Source organism: Macrotis lagotis, chromosome 4 (assembly GCF_037893015.1).
Source record: "Macrotis lagotis isolate mMagLag1 chromosome 4, bilby.v1.9.chrom.fasta, whole genome shotgun sequence".
Taxonomy (NCBI): Eukaryota; Metazoa; Chordata; class Mammalia; order Peramelemorphia; family Peramelidae; genus Macrotis; species Macrotis lagotis.
Window position 1 is genome coordinate 167,600,356 of NC_133661.1, and position 17,380 is coordinate 167,617,735.

At 36.7% G+C, this 17,380-nt stretch overlaps 1 protein-coding gene across 3 annotated transcripts in view; it reads left to right on the forward strand.

The window, feature by feature from the left end:
- Window positions 1–17,380, forward strand: part of NEDD4 (NEDD4 E3 ubiquitin protein ligase) — a 158,635-nt gene that overhangs the window by 19,262 nt on the left and 121,993 nt on the right. The gene's annotated exons all lie outside the window — the stretch shown is intronic.

Genomic DNA, 17,380 nt, shown 5'->3' on the forward strand with positions numbered 1-17,380 from the left:
CTATTTGCTTTTGTTTTTAGGGAGAGTTCATCCCATTCACATTCAAAGTTATAATTACTAACTCTTCATTGCCTTCCATGTTATCTTCCCTCTTTATTTTCCCCCTTTTTTCCCCTTTATCCATATTCCCTAGTGTTTTGTTTCTGAATTCTGCCACCTTCAGTGTGTTGGTCCTCTTATATCTGACCCCCTGCCCCTTTTTCCCCTTTTCCCTTTGTCCATTCTTCCTTCCGTTGATTCCCTCTTTCCTCCCCCCCTCCCCATTTCACCTTTTAACTCTTTAAAGGTAATTTACCCCATTCAGTCTCCTCAATCCTCCCATCTCCTTACTGACCCCCCCCCTTTTAAGGAGGTATTATTTTTAAATTATTCTCTCTGAGTCAGATTGCCCCTCACTTCTGAGTGTTCTCTCTACTAGAATTACAGTTATTGTAAGTTATTAGAGTCTTTTTGCCAGATAAGGCTATATCCAGTTTTATCTTATTTGATAACAGTTTCTGAAATAAGTCGTGTGTGTATCCATTTCTTCCGACTTATAAATTCTTTCTAATAGAGTTACCATTCTCGAGTGTTGTTAAAGTCTTTCTTCCAGGTAGGTATATTGCCAGTTTCTTCTTATTTGACAACAGTTTTATCCCCCTTCCCTTCTCCCCGCCTTTTAAAAATTTTATCTTTTCTTGAGTCTCCTGTTTGATGTCCAAATTTTCTATTAAGCTTTGGTGTTTTCATCAGGAAAAGTTGGAAGTCTCTTATTTCATTAAATATCCATCTTTTGCCCAGGAAGAGGAGGCTCACTTTTGCCAGATAGTGGATTCTTGGCTGCATTCCAAGCTCCCTTGCTTTTTGAAATATTGCATTCCAGGCCCTCTGATCCCTTAATGCTGATGCTGCTAGGTACTGTGTAATCATTACTGTGGCTCCTTGGTATTTAAATTGTTTCTTTCTGGCTGCTTGCAGGATTTTCTCTTTTATTTGATAGTTCTGGAATTTGACTAAAATATTCCTTGGTGTTTCATTTTGGGATCCCTTTCCAGAGAGGATCAGTGTATTTTTTCAATATTTGTTTTGCCCTCTGGTGTCATGATATCAGGCCAGTTTTCCATCACTAAATCCTATATTATTAAGTCCAGGCTAATTTTTTCCCTTCAGTATTTTCAGAAAGACCAATAATTTTTAGGTTATCTTTCCTCAATTTATTTTCGAGATCAGTGGTTTTACTGACAAGGTATTTAACATATTCTTCTCATTTTTTGATTTTTTTGGTTTTGTTTAACCAATTCTTGTTTTCTCATGAAGTCAGTGGTTTCCATAGAATCTGTTCTTCTTCTTCTTTTTTTTTTTTAGGGAAGAATTTTCATCATTTACCTTTTGCAACTCCTTTTCCAGTTGGTCAATTCTATTTTTGTAAGAATTTTCTCTTGGGGCGGCTAGGTGGTATAGTGGATAAAGCACCAGCCCTGGAGTCAGGAGTACCTGGGTTCAAATCTGGTCTCAGACACTTAATGATTACCTAGCTGTGTGGCCTTGGGCAAGCCACTTAACCCCATTTGCCTTGCAAAAAAAATTTCTCTTTGATCATTTGAGGTGTTGAGAGAATTATTTTCTTTTTGCATTTGTCCAGTTGTATTTTTCAAGAATTTTTTTTTCTTGTTGCAAGGTGTTAATTCTCTCTTGGCTTTCTTTTCTCATATTTTCACATTGATTTTTAAGCTCCTTCCTGATTTCTTCAAGGAAATCTTTCTGTGCTGGAAACCAAATCATATTCTCTTCAAGGGTTGTACATCTCCCTGAATGAGGGTCCTTTCCTTCTAGGAACTTTTCTATGGGCCCCTATTTCTGCTGGCCTTTCTTCATTTTCCTAAGATCTTGTGTTTGGGGAGGGACTGGTTCACAGAGGTTTGGTATTGGGTTCCCTAGAGGCTTTACTCACTCAGTGTAGTATCTCCATCTGGCCAGTATGGAATGCTGGAGGCTTTGCTCACTGAGTGGCCATTAGGGGGTGGTAGAGACTTTTCCCACTGCATGTAGTATCTCCTACCAGCCAGTAGGGGGTGGCCGAGGCTAGAACCTACTCTCTAGCCCTTCCTGTAAGTACCAGACTGTTTTCAGATTTAGTTAAATATTAGGAAAACTATCAGTATGTGTAGTTGATCTTATCAATAACAAAACTAGCAGAAATCATGATTATCTCAATAGATGCTGAAATTATTTTTGACAAAATACAGCACATATTCCTATTAAATATACCAGAGTGTAATAAAAAATATTTTCCTTAACATAATAAGCAATATATCTAAAATCTTCAGTAAACATGATGTGTAATTGGGATCACCTAGAAGAATTTCCAGTAAGATCAGGAGTAAAACAATGCCCCTTATCACTCATTATTCAAAATTATATTAGAAATGTTAACTTAAGCAATAAGAGAAGAAAATGAATTGGAAGAATTAGAATAGACAATGAGGAAACAAAACTCACACTCTTACAATCTTGTGGAGTAGAGAATTCTGGAAAAGGAACTGAAAAACTACTTGAAACAATTAGTGTCTTGAGCAAAGTTGCAGGACATAAAATAAACCCACATAAAGCATCAGTATTTCTATTTTTCACCAACAACAACAAAAAAATACCAAGCAAAAAAATTCCATTTAAAGTAACTGTAGATAACATAAAATACTTAGGAGTCTGCCCTCCAAGACAAATCCTGAAGCTTTATGAAAATAACTATAAAACACTTTTCACACAAATAAAATCATATGTAAATAATTGAATAAATATCAATTGTTCATGAGTAGGCCAAGCTAATATAATAAAAATTACAATTCTACCTTCATTAAAACTGTTTGGTATTGGCTAAGAAATAGTGATGGAGGCACCTAGGTGATTCGGTGAATAGAACACCAACTCTGGAATCAGGAGGACCTGAGTTCAAATTTGATTTCAAACACTTAATAATTACTAGCTGTGTGACCTTCCTAAAGTTACTTAGCCTCATTGCCTTGCAAAAACCAAAAGAAAAAAGAAATAGATAAGTGGATCAGTGGAATAGATTAGATGGGAAAAGAAACAGTATACAAAATGACTACAGTGATCTACTATTTGATAAACACAAAGATTCCACTTTTTGCATAAGAATGCACTCTTAAATACTGCTGTGGAAATTGGAAGATGGAAGCAAAAATTAGCCCAAGACTATTATCTCATATGCTATACCAAGAGAAGGTCAAAATGGATACAGGCTTTAGACATAAAAAAGTGATACTATAAACCAGTTAGGAATAAGTTATCTGTCAGATCTATGAAAAAGAGAGGAGTTTATGATGGAACAAGAGATAGAGAACATTATAAAATGCAAACTGAATAATTTTGAGTACATTAACTTAAAAAAAATTTGCTTAAGTAAAATGAATTCAACCAAAATTAAAAGGAATGAAGGATGTTGGAAAACAATTTTTACAGCTAATTCTTCTGATAAGAAACACATTTCTAAAATATATGAGAACTGAGTCAAATTTATAAGACTACAGGTTATTCCCCAGTTGCTAAATGGTCAAAGGAAATGTACAGGCAGTTTTCAGATGAAGAAGTTAAAACGATCTACAGTCATGAAAAAATACTCTAAATCATTATTGAGTAGAAAATTGCAAATAAAACAATTCTGAGGTACCCACTTTTTACCCACCCACATTAGATTGACTAATGCGACAGAAAAAGAAAATGATCATTATTGGAGGGGATATGGTAAAACCAGGATACCAATGCATTGTTGGTAGAGTTATGAGTTGATCCAACCTTTTTGGAGAGCAATTTGGAACTATACCCAAAGAGCAATAAAACTGTCTACCCTTTGATCCAGCAATACCACTACTAGATCTAGATCCCAAAGAGATCACAAGAAAGAGGAAAAACCTACACATGCAAAAATATTCATGCAGCTCTATTTGTAGTGGCAAAGAATTGAAAATTGAGGGGATGCACACTAATTGAGGAATAGCTGAAAAAGTTGTATATAAATATGTTTGTTTTATTTTGTGTTGTTTTTTTTTTCTTTTGATTTTTGTTTTTAAGGAGGCAATGGGATTAAGTGACTTGCCCAAAGTTACACAGCTAGGTAATTATTAAGTGACTGAGGCTGGATTTGAACTCAGGTCCTCCTGACTCCAGGACCTGTGCTACATCTACTGCACCACTTAACTGCCCTGAAACGCTATTGATTTGTAAGAAATCATGAGTGGCCAGACTTCAGAAAACCTGAAACAACTTACAGAAACTGAGGCTGAGTGAAGTAAGTAGAACCAGAATTGTTGTGCACATTAACAGAAACATTGTGCAATGATCAACTGTGATGAGTTTACTCTTCTTAGCAAGTCAGTGATCAGACTTTTCTAAAGGACTTGTGATGGAAAATACTATTTATATTTATATAAATGAATGGAACTATGGAATCTGAATACAAATCAAAAGAAATCATTTTAAACATTTAAAATTTTTATTTATTTATTTATTTATTTGCTTATTTGCTTATTTATTTATTTATTTATTTGTTTTGGGTTTTTGCAAAGCAATGGGGTTAAGTGGCTTGCCTAAGGCCAAACAGCTAGGTAATTACTAAGTGTCTGAGGCCATACTCCTGACTCCAGGGTTGGTGATCTATTCACTGTGCCTCCTAGCCACCCCTCCCTTTTTTCTTATTCTGCTTTCACAGTGTGATTAATATGGAAATTTCTTTAAGATAACTGCTCAAGTATGAAGTAAATTAGATTGCTTACTTAATTTATTTTTTTAATTTATTTTTATTAAAGATATTATTTGAGTTTTACATTTTTCCCCCAATCTTGCTCCCCCCCCCCATAGAAAGCACTCTGTCAGTCTTTACTTTGTTTCCATGTTGTACCTTGTTCCAAATTGGGTGTGATGAGAGAGAAATCATATCCTTAAAGAGAAGAGAAGTCTAAGAGGTAACAAGATCAGACAATAAGCTCTCTGGTTTTTTTTCTAAATTAAAGGGAATAGTCCTTGCACTTTGTTCAAACTCCACAGCTCCACAGCTCCTTATCTGGATACAGATGGTACTCTCCTTTGCAGACAGCCCAAAATTGTTCTTGATTGTTGCACTGATGGAATGAGCAAGTCTTTCAAGGTTGAACATCACTCCCATGTTGCTGTTAGGGTGTACAGCGTTTTCCTGGTTCTGCTCATCTCACTCAGCATCAGCTCATGCAAATCCCTCCAGGCTTCCCTGAAATCCCTTCCCTCCTGGTTTCTAATAGAACAATAGTGTTCCATCACATCCATATACCACAGTTTGCTAAGCCATTCCCCAATTGAAGGACATTTACTGGATTCCCAATTCTTTGCCACCACAAACAGGGCTGCTATAAATATTTTTGTACAAGTAATTTTTTTACCCTTTTTCCTCATCTCTTCAGTGTGTAGACCCATTAGTGGTATTGCTGGGTCAAAGGATATGCACATTTTTGTTGCCCTTTGGGCATAGTTCCAAGTAGCTCTCCAGAAGGGTTGGATGAGTTCACAGCTCCACCAACAGTGTAATAGTGTCCCAGATTTCCCACATCCCTTCCAACCATGATCATTATCCTTCCTGGTCATACTGGCCAATCTGAGAGGTGTGAGGTGGTACCTCAGAGAAGCTTTTTTGGTAACTTCCAATTTTCCCAGCAATTTTTATCAAAGAGGGAGTTTTTATCCCAGTGGCCAGACTCTTTGGGTTTATCAAACAGCAGATTACTATAATCCTCTCCTGCTTTTACACCTAGTCTATTCCACTGGTCCACCACTCTATTTCTTAGCCAATATTAAACAGTTTTGATGACTGATGCTTTATAATATAATTTTAGATCAGGTAGGGCTAAGCCACCTTCTTTTGCACTTTTTTTCATTAAGTTCCTGCCAATTCTTGACTTTTTATTTCTCCATATGAATTTACTTACAATTTTTTCTAACTTGTTAAAGTAATTTTTTGGAATTTTGATTGGTAGGGCACTAAACAGATAGTTTAGTTTTGGTAGAATTGTCATTTTTATTATATTAGCTCTACTTATCCATGAGCAGTTGATATTTGCCCAGTTATTTAAATCTAATTTAATTTGTGTAAGAAGTGTTTTATAATTATTTTCAAAAAGATTCTGAGTCTGTTTTGGCAAATATACTCCCTAATATTTTATATTGTCTGAGGTTACTTTGAATACAATTTCTCTTTCTAGCTCTTCCTGCTGTTTCTTGCTAGACATATATACAGAAGTTGAGCATTTATGTGGGTTTATTTTATAACCTACAACTTTGATAAATTTGCTAATTGTTTCCAGTAGTATTTTAGATGATTTCTTTGGATTCTCTAGGTAGACCATCATGTCATCTGCAAAGAATGAGAGTTTTGTCTCTTCCTTCCCAATTCTAGTTCCTTTAATTTCTTTTTCTTCTCTAATTGCTGATGCTAAGATTTCTAATACAATATTGAATAGTAGTGGTGATAATGGGCACCCGTGTTTCACCCCTGATCTTATTGGGAATGCCTCTAGCCTCTCCCCATTGAGTATAATGCTTGTTGATGGTTTCAGAAAGATACTGCTAATTATTTTAAGGAACAGTCCCTTTATTCCTACACTCTCTAGTGTTTTTAATAGGAATGGATGCTGTATTTTGTCAAAAGCTTTTTGAGCATCTATTGATCTGATCATATGATTTCTGATAGGTTTGTTGTTGATATAATTGAGTATGCTAACAGTTTTCCTAATATTGAACCAACCCTGCATTCCTGGAATAAATCCTACTTGATCATAATGTATTATCCTAGTGATGACTTGTTGTAATCATTTTGCTAAGATTTTATTTAGGATTTTTGCATCTATATTCATCAGGGAGATAGGTCTATAATTTTCTTTCTTGTTTTAACTCTTCCTGGTTTAGGTAACAGTAACATATTGGTTTCATAGAAAGAGTTAGGCAGAGTTCCTTCTTTCCCTATTTTTCCAAAGAGTTTATATAGAATCGGAACCAATTGTTCCTTAAATGTTTGGTAGAATTCACTTGTGAATCCATCAGGCCCTGGAGATTTTTTTTAGGGAGTTCAGTAATGGCTTGTTGAATTTCTTTTTCTGAGATAGGGTTGTTAAGGTATTTAATCTCTTCATTTAACCTGGGCAACTTATATTTTTGTAAATTTTCATCCATTTCACTTAGATTATCAAATTTATTGGCATAGAGTTGGGCAAAATAATTTTGAATTATTACTTTAATTTCCTCCTCATTGGTGGTGAGTTCACTTTTTTCATTTATGATACTAGCAATTTGGTTTTCTTCTTTTTTTTAATCAAATTGACCAGAGGTTTATCAATTTTATTGGTTTTTTCATAATATCAACTTTTGGTTTTATTTATTAAATCAATAGTTTTTTTTGCTTTCAATTTTATTAATTTCTTCTTTAATTTTTAGAATTTCTAATTTGATACTTAATTGGGGATTTTTGATTTGTTCTTTCTCTAATTTTTTTAGTTGCATGTTTAGTTCATTGATTTCTTCTTTCTCCAATTTATGCATGTAAGCATTTGGAGCTATAATATATCCCCTGAGAGTTGCTTTGAATGAATGCTATGGGTTTTGGTATGTTGTTTCATTATTATCATTATCTAGGATACAATGGTTAATTCTTTCTATAATTTGTTTTTGGTCCACTCATTTTTTAAAATGAGGTTATTCCGTTTCCAATTCATTCTGGGTCTGTATCTCCTTGGCCCAGTATTGCAAATGACTTTTATTGCATTGTGATCTGAGAAAGATATATTCACTATTTCTGCCTTTCTGCAGTTGATCATTAGGTTTCTATGACCTAGTACATGGTCAATTTTTGTATAAGTTCCATGTACTGCAGAGAAAAAGGTATATTCCTTTCTATCCCCATTCAGTTTCTTCCATAAATCTACCATATCTAATTTTTCTAACAATCTATTTACCTCCCTAATTTCTTTCTTGTTTGTTTTATGATTCAATTTATCTAGATCTGATAGCGGGAGGTTGAGGTCTCCCACTAGTAGAGTTTTGCTGTTTATGTCTTCCTGTAATTCTTTCAGCTTGTCCTCTTAAGAATTTGGATGCTGTTCCACTGGGTGCATATATATTCAATATTGAAATGACTTTATTCTCTATGGTACCTTTTAGGAGGATATAGTTTCCTTCCTTATCTCTTTTAATGCTATCTATTTTTGCTGCTGCTTTGTCTGAGATAAGGATTGCTACCCCTGCTTTTTTTACTTCAGCTGAAGCAAAATATATTTTGCTCCAACCTTTTATCTTTACTCTATATTTATCTCTCTACTTCAAATGAGTCTCTTGTAAGCAGCATATTGTAGGATTCTGGTTTTTAATCCACTCTGCTATTTCCTTATGTTTTAAGGGAGAGTTCATCCCTTTCACATTTTAGATTATGATTACTAATTTTTTATTGCCCTCCATGCTATCTTCCCTCTGTTTGTATTTTTCCCCCTTCCCCTCCTTTATCCATATTCCCCAGTCTTTTGTTTCTGAAAACCTCCCCCTTATGTGTGTTTGCCTTCCTATATCACACCCTCCCCTTTCTTTCCCCTTTCCCTTTTTCCCTTTTTCCCTTCCCTTCCTTTTATTATTTCCCCTTATTTCCCCCACTCCCCTTCCCTTTGTCCGTCCCCCCTCCCCTTTTCCCCTTTTAATAGTTGAAAGGTTAGATGTTTTATAAGTTAACTGAGTATGTGTAGGTTGACTTTAAGCCAAGTCTGATGAGAAGAAGATTCAGGTGTTTCTCCTCTGCTCCCTTCTTCCCCACTATTACCAAAGGTTTTTTGTACCTCTTAGTGTAATGAGATTTACCCCATTCAATCCCCTCCCTCCTCCCATCTCTTTCCTGTCCCCCTTTTTAGGGAGGTAGTGTTTTTTTTTTAGATCATTCTAAGTCATAGAGAATTCTGAGTGTCTGTCACTTCTAGTTCTGTATATTCTATCGAATAGAGTGAAAATTCCTGAGAGTTATTAGAGTCTTTCTCCCAAATGGGTTTAAAGCCAGTTACATCCCATTAGATAGTAGCCTCATGGATAGGTCATGAATGTCCATCATTTCTAGCTAGGTGTAACTCTCTGTTAGAGTTACATTTCTGAAGGTTTATGAGAGTCTTTTTTTTTTACCCCCATGCTGGGATATAGCCAGTTTCAACTAACTTACTGGATTGCATTTTTTTTCTTTTACTGCCCCCCCCCCCCTTTTAACCTTTTCTTGTGTCTCTTGAACCTCCTGTTTGATGTCCAAAATTTCTGTTTAGCTCTGGTCTTTTCATCAGAAATTTTTGGAATTCTTCCATTTAGGTAAATGTCCATCTTTTCCCCCTGGAAGAGAAGGCTCAGCTTTGCAGGAAAGTAGATTCTTGGCTGCATTCCAAGCTCCCGTGCTCTTCAAAATATCTCGTTCCAGGCCCTTCCATCCCTTAATGTTGATGCAGCCAGGTCCTGCATGATCCTTACTGTGGCTCCTTGATATTTAAATTGTTTCTTTCTGGCTGCTTGCAGGATTTTCTCTTTTATCTGATAGTTCTGGAGTTTGGCCACAACATTCCTTGGTGTTTTTATTTTGGGATCTTTTTCTGGTGGGGATTGATGTACTCTTTCAATAACTACTTTGCCCTCCAATTCCATGATATCAGGGGAGTTTTCCATCACTAGATCCTGTAATATTAAGTCCAGGCTTTTTTTCTCTTCAATGTTTTCCAGAAGTCCTATAATTTTCAGTTTGTCCCTCCTTGATGTATTCTCAAGGTCAGTGGTTTTGTTGATGAGGTATTTTACATTTGCTTACATTTTTTCTGTTTTTTGATTTTGTTTAACTGACTCTTGCTGTCTCGTGGAGTCATTAGTTTCTGTAGACTCAATTATTTTTTGGGGGGAGGTGTTTTCTTCATTAACCTTTTGCAACTCCTTTTCCTATTGGTCAGTTCTACTTTTGAAAGAGTTTTCCGTTTGACCAATTGAGTTTTTGAGAGAATTAATTTCTTTTTGCATTTGGTGATTTGAGGATCTGAGAGAATTATTCTCATTTTGTAATTGTCCAATTGATGATCTGAGAGATTTATTCTCCTTTTGTGTTTGTCCAGTTGTACTTTCTAAGGTATTAATTGTCTCCCCCAAATTTTTAAGCTCCTTCCTTATTTCTTCAAGAAGTCTTTCTGTGCTGGAGACCAGATTGTATTCTCGTCAGAGGTTTCAGGTCTCTCTGAGTTGGGTTCTTTCCCTTCCAGGAATTTTTCTATGGATCCACCTTTCCGCTGACCCTTCTTCATTATGCTAAGACCTTGAGTTGGGGGGGGGGGGTTGGTTCACCTGGGCTTGAGATTGCTGAAGGCTTTACTGAGTTCAGTTTCTCTGGCTGGCCAGTAGGAGGTGCTGGTTGCCCTCTCTGGAGTGTCTGTGACCTTGGTTGCGAGGCCTTCTCCCTTTGCTTGAGGGAAGTAATTGGAGCTATTGAATTTTTTTGCCTTCAATCAGTGGTGGGCTTTACCCTGGCCTGAGGCCATTCCTCAGCTGGGCTGGTTCTTTTGCTCACACACCTGGGCCTGAGGCAGAAGTAGTTTGCAATTGTTTGTTTTGGATGAGGCCTCAGTGCAATGGAGGCATGGACTCAGAGTTTCGCAGACCCGAGGAGCCCAGGGATGGCGTCTGCAGCTCTCCTGCACCAGCCCTCTCCCCGCAGCCCCTTCTCCAAGCTCCATGGGGACAGCACCAATACCAGCACCTCTGCTTCCCCGTGGATCCAAGCCCCTTTTGTCCAGCCCCACCGCTGATCCAGCCCTCAGACTCCTGGTTCCAATTCAGCTGTTAATCTGGCTGATCCAGGGCTGATCCTCCCTCTGAGCCCAGACTCACCCTCCCAAATTCTACCAAAGCTGCAGCAGAAGACAAATCCTGAGGTAGATGTTCCTTCTCCTGGATTTTCTTTCTGGGTTTTGTGAGTTGGGTTTCTTTTAAGATGTTTGTTTCATGTGATAGATGGGGAAGAGATCAGGAGACTTTAGAACTGTGCCTGTCTTCTCTCCGCCATCTTGGCCAGAAGTCTCTTTTTTTTTTAAATTTATTTTTATTAAAGATAGTATTTGAGGGGCGGCTAGGTGGCGCAGTGGATAAAGCACCGTCCCTGGAGTCAGGAGCACCTGGGTTCAAATCCTGATTGCTTACTTTAAAGGGGAGGATGAGGAAAGGAAGTGAGGAAGGGAGAACAATGTAGTTTTCAAAACGTTTAAAAAAATGAATGTTTAAAACTATCCTGGCATATAGATGGAAAATAAATAAACTTGATAGGCTCTTTAAGAAACCTCAGTTTTTTCATCTGTAAAAGGTGAATAATAAAAGGCTCAAAAGATATAACATATAAAGTCCTTCCAATTTTAAAGCATGATATAAATACCTATTATTATTTTTCTTGAACACTTGAAAGCTATAGGTTATGTTGACAATCTTGGCATATCAGTGGATTGCTTTTTATTATTGTTTGAATGAAAGTGTTCAGTCCTATATTCTTCTGTAGTAATTTCTTTTTCTCTTCATAGTTTGCTAGAATAAGGAAATAATGACAGTTAAGCTGACTAGCCCAATGATTACCATTTGAAAAAAGTCTGACTTTCTAGTTAAAAATGCTACTACTTTAATGAATCAGTGACATCCTCAGTTAAGTTGGGTATACTCTCCAGTGCAAAATTTTATTCCCTTCCTGTCATATGAGATTCTTAGCCAATTTCTTCCATAAATCTTTCATAGGAGCCTCCCCAGTGTGCTAGGGTCTTTCTCTATTATTTTAATACTACATGGATATTGGAACAGCATAGAACCTGTCATACAATCCCTTACTATAGGACTGTCCTACTTCCTTTTCCAGTAATATTTTTTCAATACATTTTATGCAATTTCCAGCATAATCATTAGTACCATGTTGCCTCTTAATTTTTTACCCACTATACATCTTTCCATTGTTCTTTGGGTAACCCAGTTTTTATATTCTTGAGTTTATGATATTCCATGATTAACAATGGTATCACCTGAAGAATATTATCATTATTATTATTATTATTTTGGGTTTTGCAAGGCAATGGGGTTAAGTGACTTGCCCAAGGTCACACAGCTAGGTAATTATTAAGTTTCTGAGTCTTGATTTGAACTCAGGTACTCCTGATTCCAAGCCAGTGCTCTATCAACTGTGCCACCTAGCTGCCCCTAAGAAATTTATTTTTTAAAAATGTTTTTGTTTCTTTTAGTTTGCAAAACACTAGATATAGTACATGTTAGAATAGTTTTCCAGCTGTTACGTTGGTAGTCACATTCTCGACCTTGCTATCACCCATAACTATTCAACTTTTATGTTTGTAAACTTTGAAATTCCAATAGCTGATCTTCTATTCTCTTCCCCTTGATTTTCTTTCCCCCTTGTGTAATTTTTGAATCATGTCTTGCCAGATCCCCAACCCTGGATTACACCTGCTATCTATTTCCTTTATTCCTGTTCATTTGTTTGCTGCACAGATATGGAAGAAATCATGCAATTCTGCTGATTGGATAGTACAAATCTGCTACCTATTTTTTTTTTAACAATTTTATTTTATGTCTCCAATTACATATAAGTTTGAGTTCTACATTTTTCTACCTCCCTCCACATGGTGGTGAAGAATCTGGTAAAAGTTGTGCATTTACAATCATGTTCAGCATGTTTCCATAATAGCCATGTTATGAAAGAGGAAGTAGAATTAATGGGGAAGAAAACCCATGAGAAAGAAAGAAAAATCATAAAAGAAGTTTTAAAAAGGGAACATTGTTATACTTTGCTCTGCATTCAGATTCTGTAGTTTGTTGTGTGGATGTGAATGGCATTTTCTATAACGGGTTTCTCAGGATCATCCTTAATCCCCTACCTGCTGAGCAGAGCTGCATCCTTCGTAGTTGATCATCTCACAGTGTTGTTATTGATGTGTACAATGATCTCTTAGTTCTCTGCTCACTTCATTCAGCATCAATTCATGCAAGTTTTTCCATAAAGACAGTGGGGTTAAGTTACTTGCCCAAGTCATACCGTTAGATAATTATTAAGTATTTGAGACCAGATTTGAACTCAGGTCCTCTTGACTCCAGGACCAGTGCTCTATCCACTGTGCCACCTAGCTGTCCCACTTGCTCATGATTTCTTACAGAACAATAGTACTCCATAAAACATTTCTATACCATAACTTGTTCTGCCATTCCCCAGTTGATGGGTGTTCCTTCATTTCCAATTCTTTGTCTTTAATAAAAAGATCTTTTTGCCATCTATTTCGGTGAGGCAGACATTCTCTTCCTCCTTCATTGGTTCACCATCTCATTCTCCTGCTTTTCCCTGCTATTTTTGAGTACATTACCATCTTCCTAGTCATCAGAAAGTGCAATCTTTCATTTCTTTTCCCCAATCTCTTTCACCCACAAATTCAGTGTTATTTCTACACTTGTATATTTTGCTTTCCCTTGACTCCAGCTGACACAGCCCTCTTCACTTTTTGCCTGGACTACTTTAGTATCTTCCTAACTTGTCTCCCTGTAAAATATCTTCCCATTACATTCCATCCTCCATTTAGCTCTGGTGATTTTTCAGAATCATAGATTTGATAATTTTTCTGACTCCCTATTAAATTTGTTGCTATGTAAACTTCATCATAACCCTTTATACCTTTCCAGTGTTCTTAACACCTTATTCATCTTTATTCACCTCTATTGACTCTATAATCTAGTAATACTGGTCCCTTGTATCATCTTTAACTTGACATTGTTTTCATGCTTTTATACTGACTGTCACCATTGCCTGGTTTACTCTGTCTCCTTACCTCTGCCTCTTAGTTTTCCTGATTTACTTTAAGATGAAGCTTAAATTTCATTTTCAGGAGGCTTGTCTCAGTTCCCTTCCCCAGTTAATCAACTCTGTATTTATCTTGAATACACCTATTATTTATAGGTCTTCTCTGTTACAGTATAAACTTTTGCCTTTCTTTATATCCTCAGTGCTTGACACAGTGCCTGGTATATTGTGTTAAAAGGCCTATAAATGTTTGTTGACTTTCTGACTAATGCTTTTCAAGCTAATATTCTTATGACAAGAGAGAGCATGGTGTAGTGAATATATAGGTATCCTCAGAATCGGGGAGATGTTAGTTTAAATCCCACTTCTCTCTCTGAGACCTGGGCAATTTACTTAACCTCTCATTGTTCCTAGACTATTATAAGTATGTAAATTGCTTAGCAGTTGCTTGTCTGCTTTGGGAGTAGGAATTTCCTTACCAGGAGTTCTCTACACCAGTGAAATCATAGGCACAGTTTAAAAAAAATATATTGTGGTGCTCCTAAGTAGCTTCAAGTCATGAAATAGTCCCTGAAGAATTAAAGTTGAGAATCATCCAAAGGGCAATGGAGAGTTGCATTGTGATATGAACATGAACAGGTAACAACACATGGAGCTGAAGAGAGAAACTGTAAAAGTTATCATCAAAGAAACATGTTAATGAAAAGTAATGAGCTGGTCATATGAAAATAACAAAGGGTAACTCAGTGGACCGTCTGAGTGCTTCATCCTTGAGATCTCAAGAGAAAGTCCCAGCATGGTGAGGGTACTTCAGTACTCTCAAATATACAATTGGGCAGAAATGGTGGGTTGTAGTATGCATCATTGGAAAGGGCAGCTTGATGATGCGGTGAATAGAGCCACTGGTCTTGGAGTCAAGAGGATGGGAGTTTGAATCCAGCCTCAGACACTTTCTTAAATTTTATTTATTTATTTATTTATTTTTAGTTTTTGCAAGGCAATGGGGTTAAGTGGCTTGCCCAAAGCCACACAGCTAGGTAATTATTAAGTGTCTGAGGCCAGATTTGAACTCAGGTACTCCTGACTCCACAGCCAGTGCTCTATTCACTCTACCACCTAGCTGCCCCTCTCAGACACTTTTGATACTCACTAGCTGTGTGACCTTGAGCAAATCACTTAACCCTGATCACCTCACATACGGGTTATCTCCAAGTGTCCTGATTCATATCTGGCAGACCTAGATGACTCTGGAGGAGAAACTGAGAATGGTCACAGCAGCCCCTCACTCAAATCTAGTTCATGTGCTTGTCATGATCTCACCTCTCCTGATGTCATAGTCTTCTTCAAGAATGAAGGACAAACATCATCATCATCATCATCATCATCATCATCAGTGGTGAGATCACATACCCTCAGTGGTGAGATCATATTTTCATTAGACCATTGCTACATCATCCTATCCTTCTCTAATTTGATGTTTATTTTGATCTATTCTCTAATAAATTAAATACTAGATAAAGAGCTAGGTCAGAAATAACTCCTTCATTGGTAACCAGACATCACCTATCAAGATAAAATGAGTTTCATTTTGTGATATCAGTTTTATACTGCTTATTTGGTTTTTGCAAAGTGACTTTGTCCAAGGTCACACAGCTAAGTGTTATGTGTTTGAGGCCAGATTTGAAATCAGGTCCTCCCAACTCCAGGGTGGTGCTCTATCCACTGCACCATCTAGCTGCCCATCAACTTTTTTTTAAAGAAAATATTTGTGCTATTTTGTTGTCATGAAGCTGTTGTATATTCTCTGTGCCTTTCAGTTCTTGATCCTGAGACAGACTTTCCCAATCTAATTTTCACTATCTTCCCTTATGTATACACCTTTGCTTTGAAGTCCCTGAGTTGTAATATATGTTAATTTAATTTAAAGGATCCTAGTGATTTTCATATAATTTCTCTGCCTTTTCATACTCTGCAATAGATGTTGGAACTTAAACTGATTATTTTTATATTTTTCATAACTATGGGAAGGTGATATAACCAAATTTCTGAGGAAATGATGTTCCTTCTTGCCTTTGGATGGAAGATAGTCTGCCATTTCTTTGTTTTTCCCAGGAGTATCTATCATGAGTGTCATTTTTCCATTTAGGTGCAACTTCTGTCTGTTTATCTTCTGTTTTCTTTTAAAGCAAAAATAGTAATATTAATGTAATTTAGATTCTACACATATTGACTAAATGGTTTTTGGAGAAGGATACCAAGTTTTAAGTGCCAACAGTTTAAAGTAGTTTTTATAAACAACCTAAAAACTGATTCTTAATACTCAACCTTTTTTCTCCCACCAGTCTTATCATTATTGTCTGAGTCATGTAGAATTATTTTATATTTGTTTCATGGGTGATTTTGTGAAATGATTTATTCCCTTCCATCAGGAGTAATTTGGTTTAATGGATAGGCTGATGACTTGGAATCCAGGAGTCGTGTTTTTGAATCTTCCCTCTTACTTTTAATAGCTTTGTGACCATTGGTTGGTCACTTAACCTCTGATCCTCAGTTTTTTCTCTGTTAAGATGTTCAAAATGAAATAGGTAATAGTTGTCTTTCAAGGCTGTTGTAAAGCTCAAATGAGGTAAAATACACCACACACACACACACACACACACACACACACACACACACACACACACACACCATCCTTCTTCCTCTGAAGATTACTGAAAATTATGAGCTCACAAGGCCATATCCAGGCTGGTGGCTTGTTTACCCCCACTAGAGAGTCAAAACATTTTGAATTTCCTACCAGTTCCCATGTATGTGATACTTTTTCTGTCATCCGCCATAGAAAATGCATAGGACACGAAGGACCATGAACAAAAATAAAAACATAAAGTATTCAAATAATAGCCTATTAGACTCCCTGCACAACTGCCCCCAAAACAAAGACACTTTGAGCGGAACTGATTGAGCCCATTCATCATCTGACCAGCTTATAGTAATTAGTATGATCAGATCTTTTGCTTCAACTTGCATCATATAACTTTCCTTCTTCAGCTACGTGAAAATTTGTTTAGTTGGTGCTCCTCTTCCTCCCTGGAGGAGCATGCTTCTAAGGAAACCTCCCTTTGTGTGTTTGCAGGTCCATATGTTTCAAAAATCTAGGAACACTCAAGCTTTAGGAATCTTGAACTTCCATTGAAAGTTTACTTTCTTGGACTCTAGGACTTTTTCTCAGAAAAAGAACAGATAGAAGAAGATAGCCAGAAACTAGAGATTCAGGAATTTTCTCTCACTTTTACCATATGCTTCTCCTGTAAATCATCTGTATTGTTGTTGAGGAAATCCTCCCTCTCTATTTATCCCTAATACCAACCATTCTTGGTGTATTCTCACTTTTATAGGCAATGGGAAGTACACTAACAGGAGTGCACCCCATCTATTCTCAGACTACTGAAGTACTGGGAAACCAATCAGGAAAGTGTCTTGTGTAGTCATTAAGGGGCTAATAGTCATGTATGTTACCATTGGATATGACCTTCCATG